The sequence below is a fragment of the Alligator mississippiensis genome, chromosome 7, assembly GCF_030867095.1.
Source record: "Alligator mississippiensis isolate rAllMis1 chromosome 7, rAllMis1, whole genome shotgun sequence".
Classification (NCBI taxonomy): Eukaryota; Metazoa; Chordata; order Crocodylia; family Alligatoridae; genus Alligator; species Alligator mississippiensis.
Window position 1 is genome coordinate 20,054,694 of NC_081830.1, and position 21,308 is coordinate 20,076,001.

Here is a 21,308-nt window from a genome sequence, read left to right on the forward strand (position 1 = left end):
AAGGTTACAAAACCTAGCGGCATTTTGTACTCAGCTTGCGCTTAACTTTGGTCAGGAATAAATACTGACAACAGAAATATTTGGCAATTGCACTCTGTACCCTTCTCTCCTGCTTCAGGCATTGATAAATCTAGAAAGCAAAGACACCTTTCCATCCCTCCATATTTTATTTGGAAGCAATTAATGCTTCTTCCTCTAAATCTCGACGGGACAGGTAGAGCGGGAGCAAATGATAGAAGAAATAGGATTGAAAGTCATGGAGTTTTCAGGGCAAGCAGCAGCCCCAGCTTGATGCCATGTCAGTTGACATGATGTTGTAGGCATCCATATTGAACAGACCATTTCTGTTTAAGGTCCGTAATTCACCATTATCAGCGTGAAGACCATGACATAACTAGATTAAATACGATCCCAAGCAGGTCTTGAAATTGATAGACCGTGCCTTTCCTTTCTTTAGCAGGAAAGACCCCATCAGGTCTAGTTTGTATCAACATCATCAGTTCTTCTTGCCAAAATGCAAATGCTGAAACAGAACAGGTGAGTGTGATCTACATGCAGATGACAGAGGGAATAGAATGCCTCCTGACCTCCTGCACCAGTGTGCAGAGTCTCCCTTGACTTGGGAACAGGGTGTTTGAAATATTAATGGCTTGCATAATGAATCTCTGAACATGACAAATGAGGTATGGATATAACAGTTCTTAATTAGTCAGTTTTAGGCACATCTTGATGATTGTTTGGCCATTAATTCCAGTAAACATAAAAATGCAAGGGGAGAAGAAAAAAAAAAAGATATATGATTTCCCTATTACTTAGCATTGTTTTAAATGAAACCCTTACAAAGATGTATATCATTTTAATTTTTGTTCCAGAGGCTTTTATGTAAATTAATTGCATTGGAGAATTGGCAAGAACATTTATTCGATTTGGAACAGCCGTGATTATAAGCTTTACATTAATATAACAACAATTTAACAGTGGCTGATAGATGGGACACAACCATGTAATTATCAAAAGTGAGCCACTCTCTTGATCTCTAATTAGGTCTATAAGCAAATATAGTTTTGCTGGAACTAATTGCTATATTATGGCTGGCAGTGAGGTGAGTGCTGAACTCAAGTTCAGGTAGTAAGCACAGGATGTTGTGCACATCCAAAGACTTTTCCATTTTCTGATTTAATCGCATATGTAATCCAATTATATGTGTTGGGCAGAAGCAGGCAGTTGTGTGCATAGGAACAGCTTTCCTGCTTTACTGAAGTTCAGGAAGGCTTCTTCATTAATAGACAGTGAGGACTGAATGCTACTTCCATTTAGGTTGATGGAAATTGCCATGGTGCCTGTGCAAGACCAAACTTATATAGCTGACTACAGAAAAGAAGGTTTGGTGAAGGACCTTACTCCCTTCTCCCCACACCCTTTTCCAGGCTTGTCTAACTTTACACCAGCATCCAACTGTCTCTCAATATAGATACGTATACATTATATACTTGAGTGTGTGTGTGTGTATCTATCTATCCATCTATCTAGATAGATAGATCTAGATCTAGATTATATATAGATAGATCTAGATCTAGATAGATAGATATAGATCTATATGTATAGAGAGATTGATATAGATATATATCTATGTCTCAACTTGTCACAGTTGCTATATCAGAAGAGCCTTCCTGCATTTATGTAAGACAATAACAGCTTAACTGTTATTGCCCTAACTGAGCAATGTTTTTGGCAGTATATTTACCAACTGATAGTTTTGCAGGGCCTATAACAATTTCGATGTTCAGGTAAAGTCTGGTGAATAATTTTGGCTAAAAAAGAATTATAAAGAAGATTGGAGGGTCAAATTTCAAAGCCACGTGTTTCTGTTTTTAAAAAAAGGTTAAAATGCCAGAAGAAAACACAGCATTTTCATTTTGGGTTAAGCAAAACATTACTTACTTTTTTTCCCTTCTGTTTTGTTTTTGCCAAAACTGTCTAGCATATTTCATTTTCCATTGACTTGAAACAGTTTTCTTTTTTGCTGTTTTTCCTCCTGTCCGTTTGTTATTTAAAAAGTGGTGGTTGTGTAGTTTCTACATCCAGGGTCTTCCTCTTGCAAATCCTTATCTGGTTCATATCATGATGGGTTGTACCCCCGACCCAGCAAAAACTTAGCTTTAATGAGCATTCCTCACTCAGAAGGAAATTTCCATTTCCTAGGAAGAGAAGCTCTGCATCCTGGGGAACACTAATGCATACTCTTAATGTTCTTATTTTTTGCACTCCCTAGTAAACTCCTTTTTTTCCACCCTTTATTACTTACCTATTTTCAAATTCTTTCTCTTGTTAGAGTAAACCAATTACCAAGTGTCAGTGCTAAATTCCAGCTCAATCTGAGAAACTGTCTGAGTACTAATTGCTGGAGGGCAACTACCACCATCTATCAAGATGATTGCTGGGCAGCGCTAATGCATTTAGTGGGGAGATTATTACATTTATTAAGCATTTGGTCCAATGCAGCTCCTGACAACTGCGTGCGGAGATTATGGCAGTCCTGGCAAGTGAGTTACAGACTCATTACTAAAGCCCTGGCATAGATACCATGATCGTTGTCAAAAGCCATTGGCTCCTTTGCAAAACAAGGGCTGTCATTTTATTAAGCCGCCCCAGCACAGAACCCAGTCATTTCCATCTTTTTATGAAACTTGACCTATGTGTCATCCAGGGGTAGCAGGGTCATTCTCTTGTCTTATGAGAATTGGGTTGGTGTTGGAGGAAACTGTGCACCAGGTTCAGAAGACGTACCCTGTCAGCACAGGTTTACCAGAGATAAGAGCATAAGCAGCCCACATCTTCCTTCTTTCCATTTAAGTAAGAAGCACAAAGGTGAGAGAGAGCCTGTAGGAAGGAACTGAGGTTGGTTACATATTGTGTGTACTGTGCTTGTGAAGATGTACAGGGGGTTCCTCTTGTACATGCACACCAATGAAAGGAGTATCCTAACTCCTCCCAAGCCATAAAGAGGTAGGCTCAGGTTTGTTAGCCTCACTGCAGTGTCCATGGTAGACTTTTGTCCAAACAGATTTAGGAGCTAACAGAGCCTCTCTAAACATGCTTTCATTGAATGGCTGATATTTCCTTTCAGCCCACAGCAGAAGATGCCAACTGGTTATAGGCAAGGGGGTTTAAGACAACCTGTTTGTTCTCCCCCTCTCTCACTGATGGGCATTTCTGAAACACTGCATCGGAGAGGTCTTCATCCTGTCAAGGGAGATTTTCAATTGTGTAAAGCATATTAGGTTCTCAAATCCCATTGATTTTCAGTCTAAGTGCCATTCTCCCCCTCGTGTGATGGATAATATGAGTCTGGGAAATGCCGTCTGGTCCGGAGCATGCCCCTTTTCTGTCACCACCTGCAGAAGCCTGAGTTCTGAAACAATATAGAGTCAGGCAGGCAGACATCCCTTGCCTCAGTCTCATTCAAGTCTTTGCATCGAGGGGAATGAAGGGGAAAATATACATGATTTAGTATGAGAAGAAAATTGCATGCAAGTGCATAAAGCAAGGGAGTCCATTTGAAGGTGGTAAGAAGCAGGGAGGCTGGGACTATTCACTAAAGCCCAGGGAGGAACCATTCTAGATGATAGCAGATTACACCTTTTAGCACAGCCCTGTGCAAGAGGTGGCTATTAAGCTGCACTACAGTATGTTTGCCCTGTGAGCTGTCACAACTAAGGCACAGTCCTGTGAATCACAGTTTGTCCTCTGTACCATTCTTACACTTGTGAGGCAGTAAATTGCTAGTTTGAAACAGCAGTAAATTCATCCATCCTCTGGCATTACTTCCCCACCCCATGCTGCCTTAGTTACTCTAGGCACAGAGTAAGGGGATACAGTTAAGGCCCTATGTATTTCCCACTCAGTTCCTTTAGGGAGAGACTAAGTCTTCCTTGTGTTATCCTGGATTTAACATCCACATAATACATGCAGTAAGTGCATACAGCCATACACAATCTGAAAAAAAACATGCTCATACAATGCAACACATAGGAGTAATCAAAGTCCCCAAGCTAGCCAAGCTAGCATCCTTCAAGCACCTCTTTTACTATCTATGTGTGTTTTGCCTCCATGAATAAATCTACATCAAGATGGATCTTTCTGAAAAGGAACTGTATTAGAAGAGAAAAAAAAATACCCTCCGCTTTCCTGTGATGGGGTATGCCAGAGCTGGAATGAGTGTCACTCATTCCCGGCAGCAAAAAGAAGAACCAACACAGCACTTGGTAGCTTTATTTACCCAGCTGTAGGTTATGCAGTGTAGAACACACAATTAAAGGTGCACTGCATGAATTTAAAGCCACAAGAATAAAATTTTTAAAAAAGAAGCGTTTCAGGCCTGATTATAGCTTACCCTGGCTTTGCCCCATTGATTCACTCTGCTTATGCCTAATGCGATTCAGACCCTACCTCTTTATGCAATATAAAATCCAAGATGGGCTTTAGTTTGTGCTGTTTCTACATACTTTCAAAATTATGAAATGTCCTAGCGAGCCAGACAAATAGAAAATTGTGGGGTTTCACAGCCTGGGAGGGGAGGGACTGAGTGGGCAAAGATGATCCTGATGCCACTGATGTGAATGACAAGACTCCTATTGAGTTCATGGATACACTAAGGAACCAGATTTCATTTCCAAGTTTCTAAGCAGCTGCGTTACAAACTGTTCAAAAAAGAAAAAAAAAAAACATTTAAAGAAACATATGAAAAGCCTTCTTCTTCCCCCTGAATTTGTCACACATTTCAGAGGTCAGCACTCTGCCTTTTGTTGCTTGTGCTTGTTTGTGGCTCCTGCTGAGCCGTTGTTTCTCGCATCTTCCTTACTCTTTTGAGTATTTTTATTCTCAAAGCCTGGGCATATGAGACATCAGATGGAAGGCTCTTCAGCCTCACCTCTCTCACTCCTGCCCCCACCTTCCCCACCTCAGGTTCAGAAATCCTGCACTTGGCCGGTACTCTCTTTCCTCCCAGTCCTCAACGCTTTCAGTACCTAAGTCTCTAGAGTCTGCTGCTGCTCCAAAAGGGAACCTTTTAGGGCTTGTCTACATGGGGAATTGACCCTGCATATCTACTGAAAGAACAACTCCTCTGCTATAGACAATCCAGAGTAACTCCATATGTGGACGTTATATTCTGGAATAAATGTGATTCTATTCTGGGATAAATCCTTAGTTCCTCCCTCCTCTCACCCCCCCCCCCCACTTCCTCACTCCCTATCCCAAGCAGCACAATTGTTTTGGGATAAAATCCCTTTTATTCCAAAGGCAGTGACCATTCAGGGTTGTTGTCTATGAATGGCTAAATTGCACTGGAATAGTTATAGCAGAATGTTTATCCCAGAATTGCTCTGCCATTCTGTTTCCTTTGTGTAGAAATGGCATTACTCTGGTCTCACAGTCTGGGCTTTTCCACTGATGTTAGCAGGAAAGGGGACTGTGGTAGCATGACAGTCAGCAGTGGCATTCAGAGAGAGGAATCTGCACAGAGAGCTCAGTCCTGCAAGTGGCAAAGAGCTCCTGTGACGTGCACAGTGCCCCTAATTCAGACCTACCTATTATTTTAAAAGTCACTGCATGTAAAGGAGAATTAAAGGGCTGCCAAGTAACTTAAGGGGCTTGTTTAATCTTTCATAGGTGACTTGATTTTTGTCAGTAAGCATATTCCTGTAAAAGTCAGTGCACATTTTTCAAATTTCAGTGCACATTCGTGCACTCTTAAATGCTTTGTTTTTTCCCCCATTCCTGTATACAAATTCATCTGCTTAGGGTCTGCCCCTTTCTATGCTGAAGGCCAGTGCTTCCTGAGCTCTAAAGCTCCATAGAAGTCACTGCAAGAGGAACCGCGGTAGTCAACAGGCATGGTATGCACATGCCATGAAAGCCACTTTGCTAGCTAGGGAAGAGTTAGAGCATGGACACTGCATAAGGCAGCCACAGGTGACCCTGCACCAGCCCCATCTTATACTCCAACCTAATGCGTGCAGGCCAGCGGCAGGAGAAGAGTGCCTGTGGTATGTGCTACTATATGGATGCTCTTCTGTTAGATGCTGCAAAGCATCCTGTAGGCAGTGCTGGAGGGGAGAAGGTTGTCATGAAGTAAATCAGGCCGTAACTGCATTGCTTTTTGGCAGGGAACACATTGGCCCCTACAGCTACCCAAAATCAGAAGGATACAGAGATGGCTTTAAGCTGCCTTTGCATCTTCATCTCCCTCTTGGATGTGCCACCTGGAAGCATAGAGCTGAACTTCAGACTTGTTGTAATGCTGTCTCTCAATAATTTCTTGGTAGATTTTCATGTTGCATTAACATGTGTTAAATTTCTGTTTGAGAAACACAGATACTTTTTACCTAGCTTTCCCTGTTAGGGCCCCTACATATCAAGCACCTGATTAATCGACTCAGAAGTGGCCAAACAATTCTCTGCCATTAATCATATTCTTTTCCCTCCATATTACCTGAAATCATTAGCGCCAGGGATGTGCTGAAGTGAAATCAGCTGTGTTTTAATGCTCAGAACAAGCTTTAAAAAACCCAAGGATGCTTTCTCTTGAGTTAGAGTGAAAAAATAAAGAAGTCTGCAGTTGCACTTGTGTGTGCACGTGCACACATGTGCACATGCATGTTTGCTGATTTAAGGAATTGGACCCTTTGTGTGGGATTAGTTTAACCTTTTCCCTGTAAAACAAAGATCGGAGCAGGGCATATTGAACTGTCCATGGTACTGGCGGGTAACCAGTGTAAAAGTTTTGGTGTGCGCACTTCACCTCTTCTGAAACAGGAAAATAAAAATCAGGAACATAGGAACTCCCATTCTGAGTCCATCTTGTACTCCACCGGGTAAAGCATCCTGTCTCCAACAGCAGTTACTATTAAGTCATTTCAATGGAAGGTATAAGAAACGTGGGATAGGTAAGGTTGGGATAACATGTCTCTTAAGTGCAAGCTTCTTCCTAAATCCCACTACTTATGGAATGATTTATGGCCTGAAGAAGGCAGAAACTTAGCCATTATGAAATTCTTGTTCCCACAGTGAATCTTTCTTCTTGCATCTCTGTATATTCTCATCATTGACCTAGTGAAGTTTCAAACATCTCCTGTTATGCAATCCTACTAAACTTGTGTTCCCCTTCCCCCAATTTTATCAGTGGAAATGATGTGCGTCGTGAGAAGGAGGGTTTCCTTGGATCAGGTTTCTGTTTTGTGGCGTTTCTGTTTTGTGGCGCTCCAACATCCTTGCGTTACAATATAAGGTGAAGAGCAATGCTAGTTCTGTCTTCTTTGTAACCATTTATTCATGCTTTAGTGCATCCTAGCCCCCCGGTGCCAGGAACAACTGAAGTGTATTGTGTAAGTGAGCTTTTAAAGGGTTCATTTACTTTGTTTGTTTTATGTGGACTAGATCAATCCTTGCATGAAGGACTGCAGTAAGATTGTCTTTCAATAGCTGAAAGAGAATATTTTCCATTGCAGCGTATAGTTAGAAACCTAATATTCTAGGTGAAATACATAGCACATTTAATTTTTCAAAGCCTATTCATCCAGTTGTACAGCTGAAACTGTGTATTATATACCTTATTTATAGCAAATATCTTATTGATCATAGAATCATAGAAAAGCAGGGCTGGGTAAGTAGTCTATAAATGTTACTGCTGATTTGTAGAGCTGTGGAGAGCCCAGGAGATGGGAGGAAAGAAGTCAGGATTTGGAACAGGCGCTGGCAGGACTCTGTAGAGCAGGGGTGGGCAAAACGGTGGGTCCAGCCAGCAGCCAGATTTTGCCCGCCCCTGCTATAGAGGGTCAATATTAGAATTGTAAAGGATATGAAAGCTCAGAAATGAGGGGCATGGACAGAGCTTTGTAAATCACAAAAACGGAGAGTGGGTAGTGATATCGGTCCGGACTGAGGCATGTTAGCAGAGTTGCATAGACAGCAAAGGGCTAGAGCAGCAGGGAATGCTGCAGGCCAGTAGTAAAGCCAGGATTTGAACTTGATTTGAAGTAATGAGACATGTTAGCATCCATTGGCAGAGGAGAGTTTGGAGGAGAGTAAACAGTGGCAAATACCCTGGATCATGTATAATTCTTAGCGAACACGGTTAATCGTCTCTTTTTCAAGAGGTCAGAAAAATGCGGTCAGTTTGAGATGAGGTGGGAGTGAGGAAAATAGAGGAAAAGGAGTGTTATAAACCTGGTTTGAAACTGCCAATGTAGCTTGCGTGGTGCTGAATGATTTCTGCCTGTTGTGCTGGGCTGGTCAGTCAGAATTTCTCTCTCCATCTTTCCTAGTTTCATGCTGTGGCATTTGTTATCACACTAAGTCAGTGAGGTGAATAGCTCCGGACAGATTTTTTTAAGAAAGAATGAGGACATTTTCTGAGCAGAGAAAATATCTGAAGATACTTGAACTGAAGCAAAACACAGCCAAGGCAAATGGAGCCATGTGCTTTATGGAATAAATGAGGTGGCTCTGGAGTGACCCCTACCTCTTCCCCTCAAACATTAAAACATGGATACATATATGCAAAAGTTAGCCCCCTTCCACCGTATGCTGTTTTTCTCCATGTTCCTTCTGATTTCCATCACTGCCAGCTCCCTCCCCTGTTTGAGTCCTTTCCCATGCCTATTAGAGCAATTTTGTCTAGGCTGTTTGGTTGCTGAGCAGCAACTTCCCCACATAAGACTTTTATTTTACAGTGATGTCTTACATTACTGTAAACTGTCCTGAGATATGCTGTTGTACAGATGGAGGTAGCCCATAAATGTCAACTGTTGATGTTATAGGGAAGGATCAGAAATGCTACCATATTTTGTTTCTAACAAGGCCTTGGGAGTTTCAGCTACAGCGTTTCAAAAGAGTGGAAAGGATTTTGCTCTGCTGCATGCAATACAACTTAGAGCAATTACACTGCAGCTTGCCTTGCCTTTCCCCTCCTTTGTTTACTGCCACCTGAACAATTGCCACTTACCATCAGCTCAAGGATGTGTCCTACTGAAGAGGTTACTACCGTCATTTATTGAACATTAATTTGTTTTGGCAATAAAATTCAAGTGCTAAAAAGGTAACCTTGAAATTCCTCTGTAAGGAGTGTGCACATGCTGAAAACATACCCATTCACCCACCATCTTATGGCCCTACGCTTAGAAGTAGCATTGATGGAGAGCGCGCTTAGTACAGGCACATAACCATTACAGCATACTCGGTAAGAGACCTCAAGCTTGTAGAGGTGCTTGAGTACTATAATGAAGGAGCCCATATAAGAACATGGGGTGGGGTGTGTGCGTGTGTGTGTGTGTGTATAGATAGATAGATAGACTCACACACACCCCACCCCATGTTCTTATATGAGCTCCTTCATTATAGTACTATAATGTACTAGATAGATAGATCTATCTATCTATATCTATATAGATATAGATATCTATAGCTATATATAAAAATATATAGATAGATATAGATATATAAAATGTGCGGGCTGGGCCCCGCTCCCGCCACCGTGCGCGGGTCGGGAGGGGCGATCCGCTGCCCGTCTTTCGCGCACGCAGCCTGTGGCCAGCAGCCCGGGCACACGGGGTTGGAGAGAGCCGGCGATGAGCTAGAGTTAGTCACAAACGCGTAGTGGTTGATTGAAAAGATTGTTTACTTATACCCAAAGATGGTAGTGGTGTAGGTTGGACAGGTTTCCAGGCACAGCTCCCGCTTAGATCCTTGCTAGATGACAAATTCAATTGCTCCCATGGAGTTGTTTAGGCTCCACGGGTCCAGTTCAGTTGGGTTCGAAGGGTTCCCCGGAGTTGAGGCTCTGCGGGTTCGAAGTTTACAGGAAAGGGATACGTCTGGGATTGCGATTGGCGATGGGGAGAGGCTAGAAGCGAAAGCCCCGTAGGATCGGTTCTATTGCCTGCTCAGGGGAGGTGCGTTGGGTCCGCAAGGGTCCGCAGCGCTTGGAGATCTTCACACAGAGTTCTCTCTCTCCCTCCTCCTTTCTCTCCCTCTCTGACTTGGGCGGAAACTACCCAAGCCTTTTGTACGGCTAGCAAGCCAATAGCTAGCCGCCACGTGTGCCTACATTTGGAATTGGCCAATAATGTGGCGTGAATCCAAATACAAATGGCGGGAACTCCTTTGCAATGTGCATCACTAGTATGCAAAAGAAATGCACCCTGCAAAGAAGCTGTAAATTGGTGGGAAATCCCCGTTGCACCAGAGTTCTCTCTCGCAGCAGAGAACTCTACCGTGCAAAGAAAGCTACAATTGGCGGGAAAATAATTTAGCGGTGCCGAAGCGCGCACACAAACAAAAACCACAACTTTGGGTTGTGACATCCCCCCTTGCTGAAAGCATAGCTTAATTATGCCATACTCTTTAGCAATCTAGAATTTTGTCGTAGTCATCAAACGAGTAAATAAGCCAACAAACAAATACACAAACATAAAATTCGCTGTCCTGGGATCAAGTTACACAACAATCAAGAAATAATAATCAACATAAACACATAATCTGATTCATAACAAAATTGCACGATCAGGGCTTCAGTGGGTGTCGTGGCGAGGTCATACGTCTCCTCACTTTTCTCAGTGATGTCGTCTCTCTTAGGGCTCCTCTTTACCACGCGCTCTGAATTCCGGACCTGTAAACAGAAAACTCTCAAAAAACAGATTAATGACCTTATTCAACAAACTTAAACAGTTTTAAACAATTTTCATGGCTCAATTAGATGAAATTGTCGAAGATTCATCATCTGGTTCTTCCAAATAACGGAAACCTAACTCATAAGCTAGCTGCCATTCGCTTGCGTCCCCTAAAATCTGAAGCTGCCGTTTATTAAGTCCGGAACACTGTAGGAGAAATCCATACATGTATTGCTCCTCTAGGGTTCTCGGTGGCAGTGGTAGGAGATCGGATCCACGTCGTCTGGTGCCTTGAGGCCTGGTCGAGTGTTGACAGTCCCGATCAAGAGACAATCTTGGCTCCATCAGGATATGCAGTCTTGGCAACTGACAAAGATTACTCACAGGTTGATTTACCATTGGACTGAGCAGAATCCGAAGGACGACGATGTTCTTTTGCCCGTAAATCTCGAGGCAACTGTCTAGGCTGTGAGAGGTTAGTGGAACAGTTCCAGGATCTCGCAAATGACGGTGAGGCCATGGTCTTATTCGCTGGAGTGATGTCAGTCCCAGCGCACATGCTCTCGGGTTCCAAGCACAATACGAGACGCCAATAATTGCCAGCATAGGGTGATCTGCACCAGTATATTCTGGCCATCCTGCATGCCACACATGGGCCTTTTGACTAATCAGTCCTACAGCAAGCGCTGGCAGTGGAATAGGCCAGTGAGTATTACATGTTATCATGTTGATGTCAGTGACATGTCCTCTACTCCACGAAGCTTGTCTCACTAAGAAGCTTGCTGCTTCTTGGTTCAGCAGGTCGGATCCAAGTTCCATGACTAAACATCCTAACCATACAGCTAGAGTCTCTTCAGGTTGAATTCTTGATGCTCTACACAAATCCTGCAACTCAGTTCTGGTGCGAGCATAATAAGTAGTAGCAACTTGGTTAGTTGTTGTTGTAGAATAAGCTGCTCCTTCGGGAGTTGATGTTGTCATAGGCTGACCTGCTGCCGCGGGGGTCACTGCTGCTGTCGTTGCTTCAGGCAGGAGGGGCAGATGCACTCCTCCACTTGACTCTCTCCTTCGTCGGCAGGAAGGCGTGGTTGGCAGGAAGGCGTGGTTGGCAGAGACGTCGCTGCGTCGCTAGGCAGGGTTGCTGGCGACGACGCTGCGTCGATGGGCAGAGTCGCTGACCAAACTCTCGCGGGTTTGTTAGAAGCTCCACCCTTCTTTTCTGGTTCTTCCACGCGGTCTCCCTCTTGCTCGGCGCCATCTTGGACTGGCGTTTCAGGGTCCATTTTCTCAGCCGCTTCTTTGACCGATCAAATCGCCATCTGCAGCTGGATTTTCAAACTTAAGTTTTTCTGCATTAAATCCATTACAGTACGAAAAGTTGCACTACTTTCTCCCCCCTTGTCATACCACAAGGCCACTCTTTCATCCGTGGCACGTTCCTCCGTCTCCAGATCTTCGCGGAGCTCAGATGGAAGCTCGCGACCCTGTAATCTAGCCATTACCATACACGGGGAGAACTGGCTGATTGGCTCCGGTTCTTCACTCTCCCAAGCATATCGTAGGCATCGGGCACACTCCCGGGTGAAAGTCGGGTTCGTTTCGCCTGCCGGGTTGGGTTCAGCGAGGGACACAGTATCGAGGGGCCTAAACAGGACCCGCTCATCTCTCATTATACACCCGAATGCCTCAGGGAGCAAGTACACTTCCCTTTTTCTCAGGGCTCCGTCTTCGGAGATTCCCTCTTCTCCCTTTAGCGACAGACGTCCGCTTACAAATCTTTCACCCATTCCGCCTGCCTGGTGGTAAGCGATATGCACCTCTAATTCTTCAAAACTTTTCACTTGGCGTTGGTTATCGCGCCAAGGGTAGTTCTGAACTAACTCTAGCTCTAGCATGTTCTCTCCTGATCCCATCCTCGTCGCCATGTGCGGGCTTGGCCCTGCTCCCGCCGCCGCGCATGGGTCGGGAGGGGCGATCTGCGGCCCGTCTTTCGCGCACGCGGGCTGTGGCCAGCAGCCTGGGCACGCGGGGTTGGAGAGAGCTGGCGGCGAGCAGGAGTTAGTCACAAACGCGTAGTGGTTGATTGAAAAGATTGTTTACTTACACCCAAAGATGGTAGTGGTGTAGGTTGGACAGGTTTCCAGGCACAGCTCCCGCTTAGATCCTCGCTAGAGGACCACGACAAATTCGATTGCTCCCACGGAGTTGTTTAGGCTCCGCGGGTCCGGTTCGGTTGGGTTCGAAGGGTTCCCCGGAGTTGAGGCTCTGCGGGTTCGAAGCCTACAGGAAAGGGATACGTCTGTGATTGTGATTGGTGATGGGGAGAGGCTAGAAGCGAAAGCTCCGTAGGATCGATTCTATTGCCTGCTCAGGGGAGGTGCGTTGGGTCCGCAAGGGTCCGCAGCGCTTGGAGATCTTCACACAGGGTTCTCTCTCTCCCTCCTCCTTTCTCTCCCTCTCCGACTTGGGCGGAAACTACCCAAGCCTTTTGTACGGCTAGCAAGCCAATAGCTAGCCGCCACGTGTGCCTACATTTGGAATTGGCCAATAATGTGGCGCGAATCCAAATACAAATGGCAGGAACTCCTTTGCAATGTGCATCGCTAGTATGCAAAAGAAATGCACCCTGCAAAGAAGCTGTAAATTGGCAGGAAATCCCCGTTGCACCAGAGTTCTCTCTCGCAGCAGAGAACTCTACCGTGCAAAGAAAGCTACAATTGGCAGGAAAATAATTTAGCGGTGCCGAAGCGCACACACAAACAAAGACCACAACTTTGGGTTGTGACATAAAAAAGATATATAACAAGAACTACCACCTTATTCATAGATTCATAGATGTTAGGGTCGGAAGGGACCTCAATAGATCATCGAGTCCGACCCCCTGCATAAGCAGGAAAGAGTGCTGGGTCTAGATGACCCCAGCTAGATACTCATCTAACCTCCTCTTGAAGACCCCCAGGGTAGGGGAGAGCACCACCTCCCTTGGGAGCCCGTTCCAGACCTTGGCCACTCGAACTGTGAAGAAGTTCTTTCTAATGTCCAATCTAAATCTGCTCTCTGCTAGCTTGTGGCCATTGCTTCTTGTAACCCCTGGGGGCGCCTTGGTGAATAAATACTCACCAATTCCCTTCTGTGCCCCCGTGATGAACTTAAAGGCAGCCACAAGGTCGCCTCTCAACCTTCTCTTGCAGAGGCTGAAAAGGTCCAGTTTCTCTAGTCTCTCCTTGTAGGGCTTGGTCTGCAGGCCCTTGACCATATGAGTTGCCCTTCTCTGGACCCTCTCCAGGTTATCCGCATCCTTGTTGAAGTGTGGCGCCCAGAATTGCACGCAGTACTCCAACTGCGGTCTGACCAGCGCCCGATAGAGAGGAAGTATCACCTCCTTGGACCTATTCGTCATGCATCTGCTGATGCACGATAAAGTGCCATTGGCTTTTCTGATGGCTTCATCACACTGCCGGCTCATGTTCATCTTGGAGTCCACTAGGACTCCAAGATCCCTTTCCACCTCCGTGCCACCCAGCAGGTCATTCCCTAGGCTGTAGGTGTGCTAGACATTTTTCCTCCCTAGGTGCAGCACTTTGCATTTCTCCTTGTTGAACTGCATTCTGTTGTTTTCTGCCCACTTGTCCAACCTGTCCAGGTCTGCCTGCAGCTGTTCCCTGCCCTCCGGTGTGTCCACCTCTCCCCATAGCTTTGTGTCATCTGCAAACTTGGACAGAGTACATTTGACTCCCTCGTCCAAGTCACTGATGAAGACATTAAAGAGTATCGGTCCAAGGACCGAGCCCTGTGGGACCCCACTGCCCACACCCTTCCAGGTCGAGACCGACCCATCCACCACGACTCTTTGGGTGCAACCCTCTAGCCAATTCGCCACCCACCGGACTGTGCAGTCATCCACGTCACAGCCTCTTAACTTGTTCACCAGTATGGGGTGGGACACCTAATAGATTTAATTGCCAATGTTGTTCTTTTCAGTGTTACTATCTGTGGGAGTGATGAGGAAAAATAAAAGCAGTCTGAACTGATACAAAAACCATATAAAATTTAGGGCAAGGTTTAGAGAGGAATGTAGTGGCCCAGAATGCATAAGGGGGATGGGAGGCAGATGTAGTGTCAACCCTATCAGCAGGAGAAAAAGCAGATCATCCCCAGGAACCAACTTAACCCTATGCTTGCAACCAGTCACCTGTTGGAAGAGAGCAGCTTAGGATTGTCCTGGCGCTGGCAGCAGAGGCTTTCTTTGAGATTCACCATCCACTCAGGAATGATCTATGAAAAATTCAAGCCATGGGATGCATGCTGCTAGCATGCCAGGTTGTGTGTTCATGTGGGTTGGTGTAGCATCAGGTTTTGCTCCTGGTTGGCATCGCTGCATCCAGTGGGCAGTTGGGGATGCTGTGCACGATGGTGTGAAGGCCAGCTGAAGATGCATGCTGAACCAGAGGTATCTGGAGCTGGCAGTTTCCCTTACTCCATTCCATAAATACCATTTACAAGGTGCCTGGGGCTGGGAGTTCAAGTGTTTTGTTTGCAACAGCTCCAGGTAAAGAAGTAAATCCAGTTACAATGGCAGAAGGAGTAAGGCAGGGCTTTTTTCAAGAGACCAAATGCAGTCCCCCCAGCATTTGGGGAAACATGCTGAGGTTTGTTTAAACTGTCCGTGATGTTCACTGAATACCTGTAGCTGACCAAAGCTGCTCAGTTTTATAATTAACCAGGAATTCCCTTCTGTTCTTTCTACACTACCAGCTGTAGCATCTGTTCATGGTGAGCAGTTTTTTTGATTTAGCTCTGAAATGCTCCACTACTTCATGTAAAAATAAATATTACCGCCAATGGTTGGTGGAAATCTAGGAATGAGATTTTGGCTTTGGGGTGGAACAAACGTGCAAAATTGCACCCCCCCCTCTCCTTTTGCTATCTCACCTGAACCCAAAAGCATCACCTACACCCAGAAAGCACTTGCTTTCCTCGTATCAGGAATCGTCCAGCTCAGAGCCAGCAAACAGTGGTGTGGGCTAGCCAACAGTTCTCATCTCAGAAGGAAGTGAAGAACGATCTCCTATACAGTTCAAATGGCAAGGGAAAATTTGTCAGTTGGTCAAATGCAATTACTGAAGTTGGAATTTGGCCAAGCAGGAATGGGCTGCTGCCAGAGGCCAGCTAACAGAATTGATAGATCAGTCATCTGATTTCATATGGCAAATCCTACCATATGTTTCTGAGGAAGAGACATACAGGCAGCCAGTAGTGCCCCTCCTACTTGCACTATGCTTGGTGCACCTAATTATCTAATGGGACCTTTGGCAAGCAAAGGAGGAGGAGGAACATCTGGTAGATTTTCATTCTCATAAATCTTGAACTCATCACGTGATGGCTGTTGACTTAGGGCAGCACATCAGCTGACAAAGAATTCGTGACCACCCTGCCCTTGCCAAACCTGATGTTATGTAGGTGAGCAAAGGCACTGAAAAGGAAAATTGAGCTTCCTGTTAAAAATGTAGTGATTAGCTAGTTTGGTGTGGCAAAATGCTTGATTCTTTTTTCAACCCAGCATTTCCAATTGCTGAAGAAGGTCTATGAGGAAGCTTACAAGTATATCACACGGCTAATGCAATGGCATACATTAAGTTACATTTACACTAGTAACCTTCATGTGCCATACGAATGGAACTGCAGCCTTCCTCCAGGAAAAAAATAATGTAAGCGAGTGCAGCAGGAAATCTTAAGTAGAGATCTCGGAGGAAGTGCTGAGCTCTGATGAAATAAGTGGCAAAATTCTCCATGGTTTTGGCCACCGAATGTAAACCTGATTGACAAGCTGAGAGTGGATTAGGAAAATTTCTTTCTCCATATTTCAACAATATATATAGAGCATCTATGGATTTTCTACCTTCTCCAAAATAGAAATAGCACTCTGCCCCCTACCCTGATACTAGCCACCTGAAAAGGACCTTCATGGTGGTACAATTCCAAGGGGCCACTGGTGGGTTATATGCATCTCTGCTATTGCAGAAAAAAAGTCTTGTAGAGTGGGGACATTTTTTCCCACCACTTAGATTCCTTCATTTTGTGGAATCCCATTAAAATGCTTAGCTCTTCACCTACCCTGTCCCTCAGATATAGTCTCACGTTTTGTTTTATTTTAATTGAAGGATGGGGATATAATTGTAGTTTATTGCTTGAAACCGTGCAAAACTTCAATGAAATCCTGGGTCTTTTTAACATGAAACCCACTTTGCTGAAACAGAGGCCACTTCCTGTCAAAGACAAGAAAAGAATGTATGTGCCTGCATGAAATATCTCGTGGAAATGAACCCAATTTCAGTTTCAAAGCAAAGTGTCCCAAATAGGCAGTTCTGCCTCCGGTTTGAATGATTCACATGCTGCTCATGTCAGAGAGAGCTCTTACTGGATCTTGCATAGGGTTTCGATTCAGGGAGCATGTGCTGTCTGTGTTTTCCTTTCACTGGAAAAAGCCAGACTATGTTTTGGGGTTTTTTTTAAATGAAAAGAATTGATAAATACCATCAAGACGAGAATTAAAAAAAGTGCACGCACAGAATCAGACTTTAAATAGGCATGTGCCGGATATCTGATTTATCCCTTGAATATTTATTTTGGCAATGTACAGGCAAGATTGAGCTAGCTAGACTGAGGATTTTGGTTGTTTACAAGTGAGCGCACACTTGTGGTAATCCAATTTCTCAGCTGGCAAAGGCTGACTGACTATAACCACTTTACCAAAACCAGGTGTGCAATGTGTTTTATTTGTGACTTAGCATCCAGGGAGGATCTACTGACTATTTTAGTTCTAGGTTGCTGTAGTTCAAGCTCCTTAGCACATGGCTGTAAGCGACAGCTGGTGATAGGAACTTGAACTCACTTCATTGAACACAGAAAAACCTGAAACTACTTCTAAAATTAGGCCATAATAATATGGCACAGCCATAAGCCCTGTATTGTTACAAGAAATTAGTCCTGCTTAGACGTGACTCCCTCTCTTTTTATTTTTAAGGGACTGTCATTTTATTTTAAGCAGCTTGTCCCTTTTCTGAAGTGAACTCAATTTACTTTTCTTCTTGACCTTTACATTACAATAAGAACTGTTATTTTTTTTTTGCTCCATTAGTCCTCTTATCTCTCCGCCTGTGAACTATTTGCCACCCTGTCTCAGCTGATGGTGCAGAATGTCTCTGAAATGTTAATAGATAGAGATATAGCGGCATAGATCCTCAACACATGTCTGAGTTACACCGAAGACAGTAGAGTTTTACCAATTTACCCCACACTGAAGCTCTGTCCCATAAAGTCAATTAAGCTGCTACACTGTGCTCCAGTTGAGGTTCTGGCTTCTGGCCCTGCATTCCTAAATTGGGGACCCAAATCCTTGTTTGTGTCATTTCTTCCTTTGCACACATCATCTTTCTATCTGAAGATCTCAAAGCACTCTGCAAAAATTAATGAGCCAAGGTGAGCCAAGGCAGGCAGCATTATAATTATTTTATGATGTTCATTTTATGAGCTGAGACAGGGAGTCATGAAAAGGCTAATGATTTTCTCAAGGTCACACTTGAAGACAGTGGGAGAACTAGGAATAAACCTCAGTGGTCCTTGTTCCAAACCCTTTTCTCTCTCTCCAGTAAACAACACTTTTTCCCTTTGGCTTTTCCTTAGACACACAGATGAATCAGAGTCCACAAGTCAGGTATCCAGATTGTAGCTGCATTGCTCTAGGGGAAAAACCAATCAGGGATCATGGTAGAGGTGGTATCTTTTATTAAACCAACAAGATTTTTTCCAAAAAAATTCTTTAATTGCAAGCTTTCGGGCACAAATACCCTTCATCATAAGAGACCCTCTCAAGACAGCTGAGAGACTCCTTACCAGCTAAGAACTGCCTGCCCAGAGGAGCTTTCCATCTAGTGACTCCTCTGTGAAATCCTATGAAATACAAACTTTCATTTCTACCCAGGGGAACTTTCGCAATCTTTTCTCTGATGCCTGAGGGAAGGGTGTTTGAGCCCGAAAGCTTGCAATTCAAGATTTTTTTTTCTTGTTGCAAAAATCTTGTTGATCTAATAAAAGATATCACCTCTGCTATGAGCCCTGATTTCCCAAGGAACTTCTCTAGGGAGCCTATCCCTTATTATCAGTTTTTACACATTGAGAATTTCCCTCGGGTTAGACTTCCTCTCTGCTTTTCACTAAAGATTGTTGTGTATGGCTGAGTTAGCACTGTCCTTTCTACAAGCTCCCAAATGTTTTTGCTTTGCCTTAGTTAAAGCCAAGAAATCTGTGGAGGTCCTTAACTACAAGTACCTTCTGCTCTTAGGTTGAAAGGAGAAACCTCAGTGCTTGGCACTGGCAAAGGAGCTTAGGCAAGTTTAGGCTATGGACACATGAATGGAGAGGCAAAAGCTTGTAGCAGCATCCTGGCACAACTTGAACTGTATGCACAAATGAGTAGAGAGTACTTTTCAAAGTGTGAGAAGAGAAGATAGTACTCTCAAGGCAACCACGCTTCCCCAGATTATATTTCCTATGTTGCAAAGGTGATCCAATACAACACTGGCTGCATGTGCCAATCACTCCCTCCTTCATAGATGAAGAGAATGACTGAAGACATGATATAATTTCCGCTTATCCAGGCCTCCCATAAGCAAACAACTTGGATCTTCTGTATGGCAGTTCAGAGCATTCAGGCTAGCCCAGAGAAGCATCTCTTATTTATTTTAAAGGATCAGATCCATGTCATTGTGCAAATTTAATTAGATAGTCTAACATTATCCTGGATTAAGGGACCCTTTTCTATGTAAGGAATAGACAGATTGTTTGCTGCACACAGCCGTGGCCAGAAACAGATAGCAGGAGTTCCTCTGCTTGGCATTTCTCTCACTGCAGATCATAAAGGATTAATTAAAATTGTATAAAGCTGAAAATATGCCCAAGGTAAACATCAAGCTACATGGAATTGCACTGAGCAGCATTCAGAGTGCCATTTTCGATTGCTCGGGGCTGGGAGCTTTCACATAGTGCACTTCAAATTGGGCAGAGAAACCAGCCCCACAAAAGCTGAAGTGTGCTTTGTATTTTCTAGCCAGTGTCAGAGCTGTATCCTGAGTCTGGGCATGAAACAACAGCATCTTTCAATTCCATAGAAAGCCAAACTTACTTCTGGCTACTTATGCCATTTCTTCTCCCGATGTAAAGGATGGTGGTGGTGGTGGTTGTTTTTTTATTAAGCAAGCAGCTCAGCTTCAGTCTATTCAGGCTTCTGGAAACATGTAATACACTTTTTCTAAAGTCTAGGGGTCTATGCAGGTGTCACCATAGGTTTTTTGAGAGTTTCCCTTCTGGCCTGCTCTTGTGGTGATACATAAAGGCATTTCCCTTGACACTGCAGTCATGATATATAACAAAATATGCCATATGCCTTTGGGATTTGGGGATGTCTGCACTTAGGGGGTTATTTATTTAACCAGGTTTAAAGTTGTTTTTGTTTGGAGGCTGTTAAGGCATAATTTAATCTTTGCATAATCTGCAGGAAAAAAATAGACAATTGTGGCTTGTTGATGCAGCTAAAAATAACAAATAACTGCAATGCTGATTCTGATACTGCTTCCACCCAGTCTGACTTGATTGACTTCTGTGCAATTTACACTAGTTCAAGTGAGAGCACAACCAGGCCATAGGGCTTCAGGATTTATAATCCTGATGAATGTTCCCCTCCTCCCTCCCCTTCTCTGTGTCCTGTGCTGAGCGCTGCCAGCTTTTCTGCACAAAATAAGTAGGTTTGCCCTTTTGCTTTGTCTAATTCCAAAATAGCCTCAGGCACCAGTCCACCTTCTAGAAGAATAACTTATGAAATCTTTAAAAAGATTTTTTTTTAAATTACAGCACACTGTGTAGAGGAGAGGGAGCGAGATGCAGGGGTTGCTTCAGGCCAAGACTGAGATGTTTTGCAGAGTTATATGGGAGTCCATAACTGCAGGGCAAGGAGTGGATAGATCTACATTATAATAGAAAAATTGACTGCAGCATATGTTGGCTTGCCTAGGTTGCTTTTTACTTAACTGTCTGGGGTACAGCGTATGTACAGCAGGAACAATGGGTGGTGGTGATGATTCGCCTAAATACCAAAAGGTCCCAGGCAGGCTTTTACATCCAGTACTGAAGTCCATACCACCATGTCTTTGTTGCTGTTGGTTACCAAACCAGCCAGATGAACTTTTAACTTGGATATGCCTAACATGGGGCAAGCATGCCACTGATCGCAAAGACTGCCGGAGTTGCAGCAGCGTAGAACTGCCGGATTGCTAAAGTGTGCTGTAATCTAGCATGACTGAGGTGCATTGGCAGAGCTGCAGGAAACTACATGAACTGCAGTGCCAGAAAGTTTCATTGTACAACCACAGCCCTGGGCAACTGTGGGACTGGAGAAACAGGGTAGCGGTGGAGGTCAAAACTGAGATGCCACTATCTCCTTTGGGCTGGAACTATGATCAGTGCTGAGCAGAAAATGAATGGTAACATTGATACCGACACAGTTGAGTGGCAGATGTGCCCAATAGAAATACTTTCCAAAATCAACCTTCCCACCAGCATTAAATTTACAAACCAGTTTAAATGCAG

The 21,308-nt window shown here is 44.2% G+C and overlaps 1 long non-coding RNA gene across 1 annotated transcript in view; it reads left to right on the forward strand.

The window, feature by feature from the left end:
• Window positions 1-21,308, forward strand: part of LOC132251702 (uncharacterized) — a 204,289-nt gene that overhangs the window by 163,434 nt on the left and 19,547 nt on the right. The window lies entirely within an intron of this gene.